Here is an 18,800-nt window from a genome sequence, read left to right on the forward strand (position 1 = left end):
TCGCATATTCCGTCCTTCCGTAATGCACTTCAAGCAACCGTCACGAGCGTTGTAGTTGGCTACACCTGTTCAAAAAAGATTTAGGTAATATGAAAGTTGATGTAATGTTGTAATTGTTTTATATTACCTTTGATATATGCACGAGCTGGAGAATCAGCTATAATGGCACGTATTTGTATCGCTACTATTCTGTTTTCGATGAGTAGTCCATTCTTCATGAGAAAGTTTAGCTCATCCACGAAAGGCCAAAGAAAGTGTTCGATACTTGCCGGTTTTGACGATCCACAATATATGGCAGCTACCATAACTGGCACTTCTGGCATTCCATGAATGTTGAATAGTATTGGCCAAAATTGTTGTTTACTGCTTTTGAAAATCGGTAAACCGTCGATTGATATATTCAGCAAAAGCGTTGAATCGGGACGAATATTTGCAATGCTACAAACAAACATAATCGTATATACCAGTATGACTTATGTTTAGATGATTTACCCCAGATCAATTACCTTAGGTCGTGTAAAAAACATTTTTGGATTCCGTGGTACCAGTATTGGCCTCCTTGTATCGTTAATATTTCCAAAGAAGGGTTTCGATTGGTTTTCAGCAAGGTTCTTGCATCTTTAGGCAGCTTACAGTTACTTATTCGTCGTATTATCTCCATAACTTCCTATCGACTACAGTATTGCAATAGTTACTCATCGAAATTTCGATCCATACAAGCATCGGTCTAATCTCAGCGAGGATATACTGCATGGTAGTTTGAAGTAAACACGTAAGTCGTTAGCACAGGCTTGAACAAACTGATTGGTTGATTCGGTTGAACTGATTGATTGGTATCTTTGGTTACACAATACAATTTATTAACATAAAAACGGAATGAAATACTATTTTACAAACAACGGTTAAAACTTTTCTTAGGACGGAGACCCTCAACGTCCGATCGTTGGACTAACGTTCAGCAACCTAAAAGACCGTTCTCCTTGAGTGTGTCAACCGAACGCACCCATCACCAGTCCCAGTCACCCAGTGGCAGTCCCTGTCACCTGTGAGTGAAGATGAAGTACGGTTTTCACTCCGACGTGCTTCATCTCGGTTGACACACACTATTATGTTGACACCAACAAAACATAAATGATTGATTTTATGCATATGAAACTATAACATATTTCCTTTCTTTCGTTTCAGCTTTGATGGTTTCATAGAAACGTTTTCTGGACTAATGGACAATGCTTTTAATGGTATGAAAGATAATATATTATTTCACGATGAATACAACGTTTACAACGCTTCATTACTATTATTTTGATGGCAGCTAGAGGTATTCACATATTTGCGTCACTTTGCGTTATCACTATGATTTAGTTTTAATTGCATCCAATCTTTCAATTCCGATTCGGAACGATTTCCTCCTATCTCTCTAATTACTACCAGTATGTTCTGATACTTAGATAGGGGTATTTTTATCCCAGTTTTTCTCCTTCCTGCCCACGAAATTTGCATCAACAAACTAGAATCTATGATTATCGTAAGCGCATCGCAAGCCCGTTTCTTGAAATTCTCACTTGCGATTTGGTTTTTTAGCCATTGCACATTTCCAATCCGTTTGTCTTCCTCTTTCAATTCTATATCCAGCGATTCCAAAGCTTCGAAAGTTTCCACAAAAGAAAAGGATGCTATTGCTTTTGGCTGGCTGATTTGCTGGCTGGCGTTCTGGTCCGCTCCTTGCTGCAACATCGTGATTATGGTGTCCATTTTTTGGTTGAGCAAGTCCATTTGGATCTTCAGGTGCCCTTGTATTTTCCGCATCATTAGGTACTCTTTGGCCACCGCAGGGGGTATAGCATCGTTATTGTTTTCATCTGCTTTCTTAGAATCCATCTGTAAACAGTTTTATCCTCAATGTATTATATGCATTTACTTAAAGCGTTTCTCACTTGACATTGTAATATTGTTCCCGTTTCTTGTAAAGTTCTTAGTTGAAATGACACACGTCACTAGATGACACTGCAAACGCTTTAGTTGTCATTGTAGGCCATGAAGCTTTTTTGTAAAGCTACCCTCTGATGAATCTTATAGTAATTATTTTTGTGCTTATGTGAAACTGAGCTTCCGTGCCTCTCCGAGTATCATGTATTTTACGAAAATGGTTTACTTGTGGCGTGTTTCTGGTGTAATAAGATCTCTTGCTCGGATAAGATGTCTGTGCGCGATTCTTCGTCTGCTGCGTTGGGTTGCGGTTCCGTCATGTACGATCTATGTTTAAAAAGATGCTCATTTTACGTGTTATCAACTGGGTGGGTTGTGGCTATCGTTTAGTCTTTAGTTGATATCATGGGAAACCACATTTTTATTATATTAATATTCTTACCAGTATAAAAAAATCTAATTTCACCTAATCATTCAACAGGGGATGTCCGGTAGTATGATGGCAGAACATAATCCTCGTTTCGCTAACCAAGAGCTAAGTATTTAACAATTCAGTTCAGTTTTAATTTTTACTATTTCCTAAGAAAGCCATTACATTTGATAATTTTATCTCATTTACAGAATACAAAATCAACGAATTAACGCAACCATTTGACCTTGCACTCAATCCCCCAAGAACCTCTGGAGGGCCTTCCTGAACTCATATGTCTCTGCTGTTTTCCATCCAGCATCATCCGTTCAAGTTGCTGGAACTGGCCCGCATATCCAAGCATGGTGATACGGAGAAACATGCTTCCACTCTGTACGACGGTGACGAGACGAAAGAGAAGTTGCGAAGGAGAGCCTGTTCCAGAAATTTCGGATGCAGACACTCCGTTGCCAAGCATTTTAGTGCAAATAAAATCGATAAATCACCCTTTTTAAACACTGGAACTAGCCACGAAGTTTTCCAGCAGGCAGGATAGACACCCAATCGCAGCGATTCGTCAAAATTTGCAACCAATATGGGGACAACCGTTACGGCGCAGCGTTTCAAGATAGATGGCGGGATTCCGTCAGGACCCGGTGCAAGCCGACGAAGCATCAATCGATGGGAGATTGGGCACCATGGCATCCATTGGAACGTTAGATAATGCGTCTTTTACCTGGCTCTGTTCAATAGCGTTCGGAAGAAAAGTGCTGGCAAAGCGCGTTGCGAAGATGTCACAGACTTCTGCTGGAGTGTTACCTTCGTAGCCATTAAAACTGACGCTACTAGGAAATCCAGAGGATTTTCGCTTGGAATTGACGAAGCTCCAAAGTACGCGAGGGTTCCGACGGGAGCGTGTGCCCAGGCGCCGCAAGTGCGCCTGGTAGCGGATTCTATTGTAGCGGCGGTAAATCATATGAGCTACATTGTAGTTACGCCGAGGAGCACTACTCCTTCGCAAACGGTATTCACGAAAAGCAGCAGCCTTAGTCGCTTTCAGTCTCCGAAGGGTCCGGTCATTCCAGGGTGGACCACGTCTAATGCGCTTAATTGGAGTGCACTCTTTGAGAGCGTTACACATGAATAGCGTAAAATCAACGACTGCAAGGTCGAAAGAGCCGTAGTTAGAACATTTGAAGCCATCAGCGAAAGATATGACCATCGCTACAAGTCTGTTAATGTCAGTGCGTGCGTAGTCAAGGCAGGGTATTGGAGCAATAACAGCCGGGTTAGATACCGACGCACCGTCGGTAGAGTCAAGGGATACAGCAGAAGAGTGGCAGATAACGGCCATCGCGGTGTTTCGCGCGAGATAGCTGACGACACAGAATAGTCGGGATTATAGTGGTAAATTGCGATCGCGACGGTGCAAAACAGTGACTCAATAACAGGAAACAGATCAGGAACGAGCAGAACAAATGAAAGCGTGATACACCACAGAAAACACAGAAGATTTTTAGAAACAATTACGAGCACCGCGGGAAAGCGTCTAAACAAACAGACTGTTATGACATTTGCATTCTGAAAAGGATAAGATGATATTGTATGAAGTGGACCGAATTGATCAACTTCTTTGTAAATATGTTAAAGGTTATGTATATTGCTTGAAATATATTCTGGATCGTAAATAACTCCAAATTGTTTGACAAAGACCTGGAGAAAAGAATATGTTACTGACCAATGCTCCTTGTACACAATAGACGAAAGCATTGTAATGCTACAAAAATACAGCATGAAGTGTTTATAGTGTTTTTCACTTAACGTTTCTTTGAGAACACCTGCCGATGCGTAAAATCGCGTAATGCGTAAAATCGGAAACGAGGCAAACTCAGATCCTTTCCAATATTTAAGTTCACTTAATGAACGGAACTTTCTATGTATCTCTATAGGTAACTTTATGCTTACTAACATTGCCGACATGTTATTAATATGTTGTGTTGATAACTTTTTATCCATACCGAGTTTACCATTTCCCCAGCCGTTAAGCATTCGTTTCGTATTACCTAAGTCAATTAAATGCAATGAAACACCAACTATTATTTGACTGATCAAATCTAAGTTATCCAAGTTTAAAATAGGAGAATCAAATTTATGATGATCGCCATACACGCGTATTTTAAATCCTTCATCTGTGCGCTCTGGAGCAATACATGTCGGGAATGTTACTCTTCTTCGCATATTCCGTCCTTCCGTAATGCACTTCAAGCAACCGTCACGAGCGTTGTAGTTGGCTACACCTGTTCAAAAAAGATTTAGGTAATATGAAAGTTGATGTAATGTTGTAATTGTTTTATATTACCTTTGATATATGCACGAGCTGGAGAATCAGCTATAATGGCACGTATTTGTATCGCTACTATTCTGTTTTTGATGAGTAGTCCATTCTTCATGAGAAAGTTTAGCTCATCCACGAAAGGCCAAAGAAAGTGTTCGATACTTGCCGGTTTTGACGATCCACAATATATGGCAGCTACCATAACTGGCACTTCTGGCATTCCATGAATGTTGAATAGTATTGGCCAAAATTGTTGTTTACTGCTTTTGAAAATCGGTAAACCGTCGATTGATATATTCAGCAAAAGCGTTGAATCGGGACGAATATTTGCAATGCTACAAACAAACATAATCGTATATACCAGTATGACTTATGTTTAGATTATTTACCCCAGATCAATTACCTTAGGTCGTGTAAAAAACATTTTTGGATTCCGTGGTACCAGTATTGGCCTCCTTGTATCGTTAATATTTCCAAAGAAGGGTTTCGATTGGTTTTCAGCAAGGTTCTTGCATCTTTAGGCAGCTTACAGTTACTTATTCGTCGTATTATCTCCATAACTTCCTATCGACTACAGTATTGCAATAGTTACTCATCGAAATTTCGATCCATACAAGCATCGGTCTAATCTCAGCGAGGATATACTGCATGGTAGTTTGAAGTAAACACGTAAGTCGTTAGCACAGGCTTGAACAAACTGATTGGTTGATTCGGTTGAACTGATTGATTGGTATCTTTGGTTACACAATACAATTTATTAACATAAAAACGGAATGAAATACTATTTTACAAACAACGGTTAAAACTTTTCTTAGGACGGAGACCCTCAACGTCCGATCGTTGGACTAACGTTCAGCAACCTAAAAGACCGTTCTCCTTGAGTGTGTCAACCGAACGCACCCATCACCAGTCCCAGTCACCCAGTGGCAGTCCCTGTCACCTGTGAGTGAAGATGAAGTACGGTTTTCACTCCGACGTGCTTCATCTCGGTTGACACACACTATTATGTTGACACCAACAAAACATAAATGATTGATTTTATGCATATGAAACTATAACATATTTCCTTTCTTTCGTTTCAGCTTTGATGGTTTCATAGAAACGTTTTCTGGACTAATGGACAATGCTTTTAATGGTATGAAAGATAATATATTATTTCACGATGAATACAACGTTTACAACGCTTCATTACTATTATTTTGATGGCAGCTAGAGGTATTCACATATTTGCGTCACTTTGCGTTATCACTATGATTTAGTTTTAATTGCATCCAATCTTTCAATTCCGATTCGGAACGATTTCCTCCTATCTCTCTAATTACTAACAGTATGTTCTGATACTTAGATAGGGGTATTTTTATCCCAGTTTTTCCCCTTCCTGTCCACGAAATTTGCATCAACAAACTAGAATCTATGATTATCGTAAGCGCATCGCAAGCCCGTTTGTTGAAATTCTCACTTGCGATTTGGTTTTTTAGCCATTGCACATTTCCAATCCGTTTGTCTTCCTCTTTCAATTCTATATCCAGCGATTCCAAAGCTTCGAAAGTTTCCACAAAAGAAAAGGATGCTATTGCTTTTGGCTGGCTGATTTGCTGGCTGGCGTTCTGGTCCGCTCCTTGCTGCAACATCGTGATTATGGTGTCCATTTTTTGGTTGAGCAAGTCCATTTGGATCTTCAGGTGCCCTTGTATTTTCCGCATCATTAGGTACTCTTTGGCCACCGCAGGGGGTATAGCATCGTTATTGTTTTCATCTGCTTTCTTAGAATCCATCTGTAAACAGTTTTATCCTCAATGTATTATATGCATTTACTTAAAGCGTTTCTCACTTGACATTGTAATATTGTTCCCGTTTCTTGTAAAGTTCTTAGTTGAAATGACACACGTCACTAGATGACACTGCAAACGCTTTAGTTGTCATTGTAGGCCATGAAGCTTTTTTGTAAAGCTACCCTCTGATGAATCTTATAGTAATTATTTTTGTGCTTATGTGAAACTGAGCTTCCGTGCCTCTCCGAGTATCATGTATTTTACGAAAATGGTTTACTTGTGGCGTGTTTCTGGTGTAATAAGATCTCTTGCTCGGATAAGATGTCTGTGCGCGATTCTTCGTCTGCTGCGTTGGGTTGCGGTTCCGTCATGTACGATCTATGTTTAAAAAGATGCTCATTTTACGTGTTATCAACTGGGTGGGTTGTGGCTATCGTTTAGTCTTTAGTTGATATCATGGGAAACCACATTTTTATTATATTAATATTCTTACCAGTATAAAAAAATCTAATTTCACCTAATCATTCAACAGGGGATGTCCGGTAGTATGATGGCAGAACATAATCCTCGTTTCGCTAACCAAGAGCTAAGTATTTAACAATTCAGTTCAGTTTTAATTTTTACTATTTCCTAAGAAAGCCATTACATTTGATAATTTTATCTCATTTACAGAATACAAAATCAACGAATTAACGCAACCATTTGACCTTGCACTCAATCCCCCAAGAACCTCTGGAGGGCCTTCCTGAACTCATATGTCTCTGCTGTTTTCCATCCAGCATCATCCGTTCAAGTTGCTGGAACTGGCCCGCATATCCAAGCATGGTGATACGGAGAAACATGCTTCCACTCTGTACGACGGTGACGAGACGAAAGAGAAGTTGCGAAGGAGAGCCTGTTCCAGAAATTTCGGATGCAGACACTCCGTTGCCAAGCATTTTAGTGCAAATAAAATCGATAAATCACCCTTTTTAAACACTGGAACTAGCCACGAAGTTTTCCAGCAGGCAGGATAGACACCCAATCGCAGCGATTCGTCAAAATTTGCAACCAATATGGGGACAACCGTTACGGCGCAGCGTTTCAAGATAGATGGCGGGATTCCGTCAGGACCCGGTGCAAGCCGACGAAGCATCAATCGATGGGAGATTGGGCACCATGGCATCCATTGGAACGTTAGATAATGCGTCTTTTACCTGGCTCTGTTCAATAGCGTTCGGAAGAAAAGTGCTGGCAAAGCGCGTAGCGAAGATGTCACAGACTTCTGCTGGAGTGTTACCTTCGTAGCCATTAAAGCTGACGCTACTAGGAAATCCAGAGGATTTTCGCTTGGAATTGACGAAGCTCCAAAGTACGCGAGGGTTCCGACGGGAGCGTGTGCCCAGGCGCCGCAAGTGCGCCTGGTAGCGGATTCTATTGTAGCGGCGGTAAATCATATGAGCTACATTGTAGTTACGCCGAGGAGCACTACTCCTTCGCAAACGGTATTCACGAAAAGCAGCAGCCTTAGTCGCTTTCAGTCTCCGAAGGGTCCGGTCATTCCAGGGTGGACCACGTCTAATGCGCTTAATTGGAGTGCACTCTTTGAGAGCGTTACACATGAATAGCGTAAAATCAACGACTGCAAGGTCGAAAGAGCCGTAGTTAGAACATTTGAAGCCATCAGCGAAAGATATGACCATCGCTACAAGTCTGTTAATGTCAGTGCGTGCGTAGTCAAGGCAGGGTATTGGAGCAATAACAGCCGGGTTAGATACCGACGCACCGTCGGTAGAGTCAAGGGATACAGCAGAAGAGTGGCAGATAACGGCCATCGCGGTGTTTCGCGCGAGATAGCTGACGACACAGAATAGTCGGGATTATAGTGGTAAATTGCGATCGCGACGGTGCAAAACAGTGACTCAATAACAGGAAACAGATCAGGAACGAGCAGAACAAATGAAAGCGTGATACACCACAGAAAACACAGAAGATTTTTAGAAACAATTACGAGCACCGCGGGAAAGCGTCTAAACAAACAGACTGTTATGACATTTGCATTCTGAAAAGGATAAGATGATATTGTATGAAGTGGACCGAATTGATCAACTTCTTTGTAAATATGTTAAAGGTTATGTATATTGCTTGAAATATATTCTGGATCGTAAATAACTCCAAATTGTTTGACAAAGACCTGGAGAAAAGAATATGTTACTGACCAATGCTCCTTGTACACAACAGACGAAAGCATTGTAATGCTACAAAAATACAGCATGAAGTGTTTATAGTGTTTTTCACTTAACGTTTCTTTGAGAACACCTGCCGATGCGTAAAATCGCGTAATGCGTAAAATCGGAAACGAGGCAAACTCAGATCCTTTCCAATATTTAAGTTCACTTAATGAACGGAACTTTCTATGTATCTCTATAGGTAACTTTATGCTTACTAACATTGCCGACATGTTATTAATATGTTGTGTTGATAACTTATTATCCATACCGAGTTTACCATTTCCCCAGCCGTTAAGCATTCGTTTCGTATTACCTAAGTCAATTAAATGCAATGAAACACCAACTATTATTTGACTGATCAAATCTAAGTTATCCAAGTTTAAAATAGGAGAATCAAATTTATGATGATCGCCATACACGCGTATTTTAAATCCTTCATCTGTGCGCTCTGGAGCAATACATGTCGGGAATGTTACTCTTCTTCGCATATTCCGTCCTTCCGTAATGCACTTCAAGCAACCGTCACGAGCGTTGTAGTTGGCTACACCTGTTCAAAAAAGATTTAGGTAATATGAAAGTTGATGTAATGTTGTAATTGTTTTATATAACCTTTGATATATGCACGAGCTGGAGAATCAGCTATAATGGCACGTATTTGTATCGCTACTATTCTGTTTTTGATGAGTAGTCCATTCTTCATGAGAAAGTTTAGCTCATCCACGAAAGGCCAAAGAAAGTGTTCGATACTTGCCGGTTTTGACGATCCACAATATATGGCAGCTACCATAACTGGCACTTCTGGCATTCCATGAATGTTGAATAGTATTGGCCAAAATTGTTGTTTACTGCTTTTGAAAATCGGTAAACCGTCGATTGATATATTCAGCAAAAGCGTTGAATCGGGACGAATATTTGCAATGCTACAAACAAACATAATCGTATATACCAGTATGACTTATGTTTAGATTATTTACCCCAGATCAATTACCTTAGGTCGTGTAAAAAACATTTTTGGATTCCGTGGTACCAGTATTGGCCTCCTTGTATCGTTAATATTTCCAAAGAAGGGTTTCGATTGGTTTTCAGCAAGGTTCTTGCATCTTTAGGCAGCTTACAGTTACTTATTCGTCGTATTATCTCCATAACTTCCTATCGACTACAGTATTGCAATAGTTACTCATCGAAATTTCGATCCATACAAGCATCGGTCTAATCTCAGCGAGGATATACTGCATGGTAGTTTGAAGTAAACACGTAAGTCGTTAGCACAGGCTTGAACAAACTGATTGGTTGATTCGGTTGAACTGATTGATTGGTATCTTTGGTTACACAATACAATTTATTAACATAAAAACGGAATGAAATACTATTTTACAAACAACGGTTAAAACTTTTCTTAGGACGGAGACCCTCAACGTCCGATCGTTGGACTAACGTTCAGCAACCTAAAAGACCGTTCTCCTTGAGTGTGTCAACCGAACGCACCCATCACCAGTCCCAGTCACCCAGTGGCAGTCCCTGTCACCTGTGAGTGAAGATGAAGTACGGTTTTCACTCCGACGTGCTTCATCTCGGTTGACACACACTATTATGTTGACACCAACAAAACATAAATGATTGATTTTATGCATATGAAACTATAACATATTTCCTTTCTTTCGTTTCAGCTTTGATGGTTTCATAGAAACGTTTTCTGGACTAATGGACAATGCTTTTAATGGTATGAAAGATAATATATTATTTCACGATGAATACAACGTTTACAACGCTTCATTACTATTATTTTGATGGCAGCTAGAGGTATTCACATATTTGCGTCACTTTGCGTTATCACTATGATTTAGTTTTAATTGCATCCAATCTTTCAATTCCGATTCGGAACGATTTCCTCCTATCTCTCTAATTACTAACAGTATGTTCTGATACTTAGATAGAGGTATTTTTATCCCAGTTTTTCCCCTTCCTGTCCATGAAATTTGCATCAACAAACTAGAATCTATGATTATCGTAAGCGCATCGCAAGCCCGTTTCTTGAAATTCTCACTTGCGATTTGGTTTTTTAGCCATTGCACATTTCCAATCCGTTTGTCTTCCTCTTTCAATTCTATATCCAGCGATTCCAAAGCTTCGAAAGTTTCCACAAAAGAAAAGGATGCTATTGCTTTTGGCTGGCTGATTTGCTGGCTGGCGTTCTGGTCCGCTCCTTGCTGCAACATCGTGATTATGGTGTCCATTTTTTGGTTGAGCAAGTCCATTTGGATCTTCAGGTGCCCTTGTATTTTCCGCATCATTAGGTACTCTTTGGCCACCGCAGGGGGTATAGCATCGTTATTGTTTTCATCTGCTTTCTTAGAATCCATCTGTAAACAGTTTTATCCTCAATGTATTATATGCATTTACTTAAAGCGTTTCTCACTTGACATTGTAATATTGTTCCCGTTTCTTGTAAAGTTCTTAGTTGAAATGACACACGTCACTAGATGACACTGCAAACGCTTTAGTTGTCATTGTAGGCCATGAAGCTTTTTTGTAAAGCTACCCTCTGATGAATCTTATAGTAATTATTTTTGTGCTTATGTGAAACTGAGCTTCCGTGCCTCTCCGAGTATCATGTATTTTACGAAAATGGTTTACTTGTGGCGTGTTTCTGGTGTAATAAGATCTCTTGCTCGGATAAGATGTCTGTGCGCGATTCTTCGTCTGCTGCGTTGGGTTGCGGTTCCGTCATGTACGATCTATGTTTAAAAAGATGCTCATTTTACGTGTTATCAACTGGGTGGGTTGTGGCTATCGTTTAGTCTTTAGTTGATATCATGGGAAACCACATTTTTATTATATTAATATTCTTACCAGTATAAAAAAATCTAATTTCACCTAATCATTCAACAGGGGATGTCCGGTAGTATGATGGCAGAACATAATCCTCGTTTCGCTAACCAAGAGCTAAGTATTTAACAATTCAGTTCAGTTTTAATTTTTACTATTTCCTAAGAAAGCCATTACATTTGATAATTTTATCTCATTTACAGAATACAAAATCAACGAATTAACGCAACCATTTGACCTTGCACTCAATCCCCCAAGAACCTCTGGAGGGCCTTCCTGAACTCATATGTCTCTGCTGTTTTCCATCCAGCATCATCCGTTCAAGTTGTTGGAACTGGCCCGCATATCCAAGCATGGTGATACGGAGAAACATGCTTCCACTCTGTACGACGGTGACGAGACGAAAGAGAAGTTGCGAAGGAGAGCCTGTTCCAGAAATTTCGGATGCAGACACTCCGTTGCCAAGCATTTTAGTGCAAATAAAATCGATAAATCGCCCTTTTTAAACACTGGAACTAGCCACGAAGTTTTTTAGCAGGCAGGATAGACACCCAATCGCAGCGATTCGTCAAAATTTGCAACCAATATGGGGACAACCGTTACGGCGCAGCGTTTCAAGATAGATGGCGGGATTCCGTCAGGACCCGGTGCAAGCCGACGAAGCATCAATCGATGGGAGATTGGGCACCATGGCATCCATTGGAACGTTAGATAATGCGTCTTTTACCTGGCTCTGTTCAATAGCGTTCGGAAGAAAAGTGCTGGCAAAGCGCGTAGCGAAGATGTCACAGACTTCTGCTGGAGTGTTACCTTCGTAGCCATTAAAGCTGACGCTACTAGGAAATCCAGAGGATTTTCGCTTGGAATTGACGAAGCTCCAAAGTACGCGAGGGTTCCGACGGGAGCGTGTGCCCAGGCGCCGCAAGTGCGCCTGGTAGCGGATTCTATTGTAGCGGCGGTAAATCATATGAGCTACATTGTAGTTACGCCGAGGAGCACTACTCCTTCGCAAACGGTATTCACGAAAAGCAGCAGCCTTAGTCGCTTTCAGTCTCCGAAGGGTCCGGTCATTCCAGGGTGGACCACGTCTAATGCGCTTAATTGGAGTGCACTCTTTGAGAGCGTTACACATGAATAGCGTAAAATCAACGACTGCAAGGTCGAAAGAGCCGTAGTTAGAACATTTGAAGCCATCAGCGAAAGATATGACCATCGCTACAAGTCTGTTAATGTCAGTGCGTGCGTAGTCAAGGCAGGGTATTGGAGCAATAACAGCCGGGTTAGATACCGACGCACCGTCGGTAGAGTCGAGGGATACAGCAGAAGAGTGGCAGATAACGGCCATCGCGGTGTTTCGCGCGAGATAGCTGACGACACAGAAAAGTCGGGATTATAGTGGTAAATTGCGATCGCGACGGTGCAAAACAGTGACTCAATAACAGGAAACAGATCAGGAACGAGCAGAACAAATGAAAGCGTGATACACCACAGAAAACACAGAAGATTTTTAGAAACAATTACGAGCACCGCGGGAAAGCGTCTAAACAAACAGACTGTTATGACATTTGCATTCTGAAAAGGATAAGATGATATTGTATGAAGTGGACCGAATTGATCAACTTCTTTGTAAATATGTTAAAGGTTATGTATATTGCTTGAAATATATTCTGGATCGTAAATAACTCCAAATTGTTTGACAAAGACCTGGAGAAAAGAATATGTTACTGACCAATGCTCCTTGTACACAACAGACGAAAGCATTGTAATGCTACAAAAATACAGCATGAAGTGTTTATAGTGTTTTTCACTTAACGTTTCTTTGAGAACACCTGCCGATGCGTAAAATCGCGTAATGCGTAAAATCGGAAACGAGGCAAACTCAGATCCTTTCCAATATTTAAGTTCACTTAATGAACGGAACTTTCTATGTATCTCTATAGGTAACTTTATGCTTACTAACATTGCCGACATGTTATTAATATGTTGTGTTGATAACTTATTATCCATACCGAGTTTACCATTTCCCCAGCCGTTAAGCATTCGTTTCGTATTACCTAAGTCAATTAAATGCAATGAAACACCAACTATTATTTGACTGATCAAATCTAAGTTATCCAAGTTTAAAATAGGAGAATCAAATTTATGATGATCGCCATACACGCGTATTTTAAATCCTTCATCTGTGCGCTCTGGAGCAATACATGTCGGGAATGTTACTCTTCTTCGCATATTCCGTCCTTCCGTAATGCACTTCAAGCAACCGTCACGAGCGTTGTAGTTGGCTACACCTGTTCAAAAAAGATTTAGGTAATATGAAAGTTGATGTAATGTTGTAATTGTTTTATATTACCTTTGATATATGCACGAGCTGGAGAATCAGCTATAATGGCACGTATTTGTATCGCTACTATTCTGTTTTTGATGAGTAGTCCATTCTTCATGAGAAAGTTTAGCTCATCCACGAAAGGCCAAAGAAAGTGTTCGATACTTGCCGGTTTTGACGATCCACAATATATGGCAGCTACCATAACTGGCACTTCTGGCATTCCATGAATGTTGAATAGTATTGGCCAAAATTGTTGTTTACTGCTTTTGAAAATCGGTAAACCGTCGATTGATATATTCAGCAAAAGCGTTGAATCGGGACGAATATTTGCAATGCTACAAACAAACATAATCGTATATACCAGTATGACTTATGTTTAGATTATTTACCCCAGATCAATTACCTTAGGTCGTGTAAAAAACATTTTTGGATTCCGTGGTACCAGTATTGGCCTCCTTGTATCGTTAATATTTCCAAAGAAGGGTTTCGATTGGTTTTCAGCAAGGTTCTTGCATCTTTAGGCAGCTTACAGTTACTTATTCGTCGTATTATCTCCATAACTTCCTATCGACTACAGTATTGCAATAGTTACTCATCGAAATTTCGATCCATACAAGCATCGGTCTAATCTCAGCGAGGATATACTGCATGGTAGTTTGAAGTAAACACGTAAGTCGTTAGCACAGGCTTGAACAAACTGATTGGTTGATTCGGTTGAACTGATTGATTGGTATCTTTGGTTACACAATACAATTTATTAACATAAAAACGGAATGAAATACTATTTTACAAACAACGGTTAAAACTTTTCTTAGGACGGAGACCCTCAACGTCCGATCGTTGGACTAACGTTCAGCAACCTAAAAGACCGTTCTCCTTGAGTGTGTCAACCGAACGCACCCATCACCAGTCCCAGTCACCCAGTGGCAGTCCCTGTCACATGTGAGTGAAGATGAAGTACGGTTTTCACTCCGACGTGCTTCATCTCGGTTGACACACACTATTATGTTGACACCAACAAAACATAAATGATTGATTTTATGCATATGAAACTATAACATATTTCCTTTCTTTCGTTTCAGCTTTGATGGTTTCATAGAAACGTTTTCTGGACTAATGGACAATGCTTTTAATGGTATGAAAGATAATATATTATTTCACGATGAATACAACGTTTACAACGCTTCGTTACTATTATTTTGATGGCAGCTAGAGGTATTCACATATTTGCGTCACTTTGCGTTATCACTATGATTTAGTTTTAATTGCATCCAATCTTTCAATTCCGATTCGGAACGATTTCCTCCTATCTCTCTAATTACTAACAGTATGTTCTGATACTTAGATAGGGGTATTTTTATCCCAGTTTTTCCCCTTCCTGTCCACGAAATTTGCATCAACAAACTAGAATCTATGATTATCGTAAGCGCATCGCAAGCCCGTTTGTTGAAATTCTCACTTGCGATTTGGTTTTTTAGCCATTGCACATTTCCAATCCGTTTGTCTTCCTCTTTCAATTCTATATCCAGCGATTCCAAAGCTTCGAAAGTTTCCACAAAAGAAAAGGATGCTATTGCTTTTGGCTGGCTGATTTGCTGGCTGGCGTTCTGGTCCGCTCCTTGCTGCAACATCGTGATTATGGTGTCCATTTTTTGGTTGAGCAAGTCCATTTGGATCTTCAGGTGCCCTTGTATTTTCCGCATCATTAGGTACTCTTTGGCCACCGCAGGGGGTATAGCATCGTTATTGTTTTCATCTGCTTTCTTAGAATCCATCTGTAAACAGTTTTATCCTCAATGTATTATATGCATTTACTTAAAGCGTTTCTCACTTGACATTGTAATATTGTTCCCGTTTCTTGTAAAGTTCTTAGTTGAAATGACACACGTCACTAGATGACACTGCAAACGCTTTAGTTGTCATTGTAGGCCATGAAGCTTTTTTGTAAAGCTACCCTCTGATGAATCTTATAGTAATTATTTTTGTGCTTATGTGAAACTGAGCTTCCGTGCCTCTCCGAGTATCATGTATTTTACGAAAATGGTTTACTTGTGGCGTGTTTCTGGTGTAATAAGATCTCTTGCTCGGATAAGATGTCTGTGCGCGATTCTTCGTCTGCTGCGTTGGGTTGCGGTTCCGTCATGTACGATCTATGTTTAAAAAGATGCTCATTTTACGTGTTATCAACTGGGTGGGTTGTGGCTATCGTTTAGTCTTTAGTTGATATCATGGGAAACCACATTTTTATTATATTAATATTCTTACCAGTATAAAAAAATCTAATTTCACCTAATCATTCAACAGGGGATGTCCGGTAGTATGATGGCAGAACATAATCCTCGTTTCGCTAACCAAGAGCTAAGTATTTAACAATTCAGTTCAGTTTTAATTTTTACTATTTCCTAAGAAAGCCATTACATTTGATAATTTTATCTCATTTACAGAATACAAAATCAACGAATTAACGCAACCATTTGACCTTGCACTCAATCCCCCAAGAACCTCTGGAGGGCCTTCCTGAACTCATATGTCTCTGCTGTTTTCCATCCAGCATCATCCGTTCAAGTTGCTGGAACTGGACCGCATATCCAAGCATGGTGATACGGAGAAACATGCTTCCACTCTGTACGACGGTGACGAGACGAAAGAGAAGTTGCGAAGGAGAGCCTGTTCCAGAAATTTCGGATGCAGACACTCCGTTGCCAAGCATTTTAGTGCAAATAAAATCGATAAATCGCCCTTTTTAAACACTGGAACTAGCCACGAAGTTTTTTAGCAGGCAGGATAGACACCCAATCGCAGCGATTCGTCAAAATTTGCAACCAATATGGGGACAACCGTTACGGCGCAGCGTTTCAAGATAGATGGCGGGATTCCGTCAGGACCCGGTGCAAGCCGACGAAGCATCAATCGATGGGAGATTGGGCACCATGGCATCCATTGGAACGTTAGATAATGCGTCTTTTACCTGGCTCTGTTCAATAGCGTTCGGAAGAAAAGTGCTGGCAAAGCGCGTAGCGAAGATGTCACAGACTTCTGCTGGAGTGTTACCTTCGTAGCCATTAAAGCTGACGCTACTAGGAAATCCAGAGGATTTTCGCTTGGAATTGACGAAGCTCCAAAGTACGCGAGGGTTCCGACGGGAGCGTGTGCCCAGGCGCCGCAAGTGCGCCTGGTAGCGGATTCTATTGTAGCGGCGGTAAATCATATGAGCTACATTGTAGTTACGCCGAGGAGCACTACTCCTTCGCAAACGGTATTCACGAAAAGCAGCAGCCTTAGTCGCTTTCAGTCTCCGAAGGGTCCGGTCATTCCAGGGTGGACCACGTCTAATGCGCTTAATTGGAGTGCACTCTTTGAGAGCGTTACACATGAATAGCGTAAAATCAACGACTGCAAGGTCGAAAGAGCCGTAGTTAGAACATTTGAAGCCATCAGCGAAAGATATGACCATCGCTACAAGTCTGTTAATGTCAGTGCGTGCGTAGTCAAGGCAGGGTATTGGAGCAATAACAGCCGGGTTAGATACCGACGCACCGTCGGTAGAGTCAAGGGATACAGCAGAAGAGTGGCAGATAACGGCCATCGCGGTGTTTCGCGCGAGATAGCTGACGACACAGAAAAGTCGGGATTATAGTGGTAAATTGCGATCGCGACGGTGCAAAACAGTGACTCAATAACAGGAAACAGATCAGGAACGAGCAGAACAAATGAAAGCGTGATACACCACAGAAAACACAGAAGATTTTTAGAAACAATTACGAGCACCGCGGGAAAGCGTCTAAACAAACAGACTGTTATGACATTTGCATTCTGAAAAGGATAAGATGATATTGTATGAAGTGGACCGAATTGATCAACTTCTTTGTAAATATGTTAAAGGTTATGTATATTGCTTGAAATATATTCTGGATCGTAAATAACTCCAAATTGTTTGACAAAGACCTGGAGAAAAGAATATGTTACTGACCAATGCTCCTTGTACACAACAGACGAAAGCATTGTAATGCTACAAAAATACAGCATGAAGTGTTTATAGTGTTTTTCACTTAACGTTTCTTTGAGAACACCTGCCGATGCGTAAAATCGCGTAATGCGTAAAATCGGAAACGAGGCAAACTCAGATCCTTTCCAATATTTAAGTTCACTTAATGAACGGAACTTTCTATGTATCTCTATAGGTAACTTTATGCTTACTAACATTGCCGACATGTTATTAATATGTTGTGTTGATAACTTATTATCCATACCGAGTTTACCATTTCCCCAGCCGTTAAGCATTCGTTTCGTATTACCTAAGTCAATTAAATGCAATGAAACACCAACTATTATTTGACTGATCAAATCTAAGTTATCCAAGTTTAAAATAGGAGAATCAAATTTATGATGATCGCCATACACGCGTATTTTAAATCCTTCATCTGTGCGCTCTGGAGCAATACATGTCGGGAATGTTACTCTTCTTCGCATATTCCGTCCTTCCGTAATGCACTTCAAGCAACCGTCACGAGCGTTGTAGTTGGCTACACCTGTTCAAAAAAGATTTAGGTAATATGAAAGTTGATGTAATGTTGTAATTGTTTTATATTACCTTTGATATATGCACGAGCTGGAGAATCAGCTATAATGGCACGTATTTGTATCGCTACTATTCTGTTTTTGATGAGTAGTCCATTCTTCATGAGAAAGTTTAGCTCATCCACGAAAGGCCAAAGAAAGTGTTCGATACTTGCCGGTTTTGACGATCCACAATATATGGCAGCTACCATAACTGGCACTTCTGGCATTCCATGAATGTTGAATAGTATTGGCCAAAATTGTTGTTTACTGCTTTTGAAAATCGGTAAACCGTCGATTGATATATTCAGCAAAAGCGTTGAATCGGGACGAATATTTGCAATGCTACAAACAAACATAATCGTATATACCAGTATGACTTATGTTTAGATTATTTACCCCAGATCAATTACCTTAGGTCGTGTAAAAAACATTTTTG

At 40.5% G+C, this 18,800-nt stretch overlaps 4 pseudogenes; all 4 read right to left on the minus strand.

Moving 5' to 3' along the window:
- Positions 1–733: 733 nt before the first annotated feature.
- LOC128718259 (uncharacterized) lies at positions 734–4,890 on the minus strand (annotated as a pseudogene).
- A 410-nt stretch (positions 4,891–5,300) lies between these two features.
- On the minus strand, positions 5,301–9,457 carry LOC128718260 (uncharacterized; annotated as a pseudogene).
- A 410-nt stretch (positions 9,458–9,867) lies between these two features.
- Positions 9,868–14,024, minus strand: LOC128718261 (uncharacterized; annotated as a pseudogene).
- Positions 14,025–14,434: 410 nt separating this feature from the next.
- LOC128718262 (uncharacterized) lies at positions 14,435–18,591 on the minus strand (annotated as a pseudogene).
- Positions 18,592–18,800: the final 209 nt, after the last annotated feature.

The sequence above is a fragment of the Anopheles marshallii genome, chromosome 2, assembly GCF_943734725.1.
Source record: "Anopheles marshallii chromosome 2, idAnoMarsDA_429_01, whole genome shotgun sequence".
Classification (NCBI taxonomy): Eukaryota; Metazoa; Arthropoda; class Insecta; order Diptera; family Culicidae; genus Anopheles; species Anopheles marshallii.